The sequence below is a fragment of the Cervus canadensis genome, chromosome 20, assembly GCF_019320065.1.
Source record: "Cervus canadensis isolate Bull #8, Minnesota chromosome 20, ASM1932006v1, whole genome shotgun sequence".
In the NCBI taxonomy this organism is placed as follows: domain Eukaryota; kingdom Metazoa; phylum Chordata; class Mammalia; order Artiodactyla; family Cervidae; genus Cervus; species Cervus canadensis.
In genome coordinates this window covers 29,071,677-29,074,093 of record NC_057405.1, presented here as the reverse complement: position 1 = coordinate 29,074,093, position 2,417 = coordinate 29,071,677, and the positions used below count along the sequence as shown (strand labels likewise).

The 2,417-nt window shown below is 46.7% G+C and overlaps 1 non-coding gene across 1 annotated transcript; it reads left to right on the top strand.

Moving 5' to 3' along the window:
- The first annotated feature begins 275 nt into the window (after nt 1-275).
- LOC122422966 lies at nt 276-382 on the top strand. Its single transcript, XR_006264050.1, has one exon. It is a non-coding gene; the product is annotated as a U6 spliceosomal RNA (small nuclear RNA).
- The last annotated feature ends 2,035 nt before the right edge of the window (nt 383-2,417 follow it).

The window sequence follows — 2,417 nt, the reverse complement described above, 5'->3', positions numbered from 1 at the left end:
AAGGAGAAGCAGGTTCAGTCCCTGAGTTGGGAAGATCCCCTGGAGAAAGAAATGGCTACCCTATTCAGTATTCTTGCCTGGGAAATCCCATGGACAGAGGGCTATACAGTCCATGGGGTCACAAAGAGTCAGACACAACTGGGAGACTAGACAGGAAAAACACAGACATGGAAAAGTTTACTAGATTTGGGCTACAAGTTGATACATCACTATGGGATGTCATTCTTTAATACATCTTTCATTTAACAAGGATTCCTATAAGAAATGTCAATGGGGTGCTCGCTTCGGCAGCACATGTAATAAAATTGGAATGATACAGAGAAGATTAGCATGGCCCCTGCTCAAGGATGACACACAAATTAGTGAAGAGTTCCATATTTTTCATCATCCTCTACATAGAAAACCCTAAAGACTCTATCAGAAAATTACTAGAGGTAATCAACAAATATTGTAAAGTAGCAGGATATAAAATTAACACACAGAAATCCCTTGCATTCCTATACACTAACAATGAGAAAACAGAAAGAGAAATTAAGGAAACAATACCATTCACCATTGCAACAAAAAGAATAAAATACTTAGGAGTATATCTACCTAAAGAAACAAAAGATCTATACATAGAAAACTATAAAACACTGATGAAAGAAATCAAAGAGGACACAAACAGATGGAGAAACATACCGTGTTCATGGATTGGAAGAATCAATATTGTCAAAATGGCTATACTACCCAAAGCAATCTATAGATTCAATGCAATCCCTATCAAGCTACCAATGGTATTTTTCACAGATCTAGAACAAATAATTTCACAATTTGTATGGAAAAACAAAAAACTTTGACTAGCCAAAGTAATCTTGAGGAAGAAGATGGAACTGGAGGAATCAACCTGCCTGACTTCAGTCTCTACTACAAAGCCACAGTCATCAAGACAGTATGGTACTGGCACAAAGACAGAAATATAGATCAATGGAACAGAATAGAAAGCCCAGAGATAAATCCACACACCTATGGACACCTTATCTTTGACAAAGGAGGCAAGAATACACAATGGAAAAAAGACAACCTCTTTAACAAGTGGTGCTGGGAAACCTGGTCAACCACTTGTAAAAGAATGAATCTAGAACACTTTCTAACACCATACACAAAAATAAAGTCAAAATGGATTAAAGACCTAAATGTAAGACCAGAAACTATAAAACTCCTAGAGGAGAACATAGGCAAAACACTTTCTGACATAAATCACAGCAGGATCCTCTATGACCCACCTCCCAGAATATTGGGAATAAAAGCAAAAATAAACAAATGGGACCTAATGAAACTTAAAAGCTGGGGGGAGGAGCCAAGATGGCGGAGGAGTAGGATGGGGAGACCACTTTCTCTCCTACAAATTCATCAAAAGAATAACTGAACGCAGAGCAAACGTCGCAAAACAACTTCTGATTGCTAGCTGAGGTCATCAGGCGCCCAGAAAAGCAGCCCATTGTCTTCGAAAGGAGGTAGGACAAAATATAAAAGATTAAAAGTGAGACAAAAGAGCTAAGGACGGAGATCCGTCCCGGGAAGGGAATCTTAGGCGGCATTGCTTGGAGTAGGGTCCGGGCCTGAGTGCCCTGAGGACAATCGGAGGGAGCTTCTGTGAGTTGCCAACTTGAACTGTGGGAGACCAAAGGAGAGAGAGTAAATTAAACGGCCCAAACACACTGCCGGCCGTTCGCAGAAGAAAGAGACCGAGAAAATCCAGAGAAGAGCTCGCAGGCTGCGGACCGGCCCAGCCCCGCCGGAGGCAGGAGGCAGGGGGGAGGGGAAGGTCGCGGCGAGACACAGGGCGCAGGCACCCGACCGGCGCGGGCGGGGACTGGGGCTGGGGACGCAGAGGGCGGAAGGCGCGCGCACCCGACTGGCGTCAGCGGAAACTGAGACTGGGTCCGCGGAAGGGAGTGGGCGCGCCACACCTGGGGATAGTGCGCCCATCAAGCCCCTCGCTGCATGGACCGCTCTGACGGGGAAGGCACAGAGAGCAGGCGCAGCTTTTCCTTCCGCGCTTTTGTGTAACACCCGAGGGCTGGAACCTAGCGCAGCGCGGGGCACGCTCCATATAGAACAGCCGGGAGCCTGAGCAGCGCAGACGCAGAAAGCAGTGTCAGCCCCTCCCTGCAGCGCCAGCCCCTCCCTGCCGCGCAGAGCGACGGAACTAGCTACCTGAATAAGAGTCCATCTCCGCCCACCTGTGTCAGGGCGGAAATGAGGCTCTGAAGAGACCGGCAAACAGAAGCCAAATAAACAAAGGGAACCGCCTCAGAAGGGACTGGTGCAACAGATTAAAATCCCTCTAGAAAACACCGACTACACCGGAAGGGGCCTGTAGATATCGAGAAGTGTAAGCTGGAATGAGAAGCTATCTGAAACTGAGCCGAACC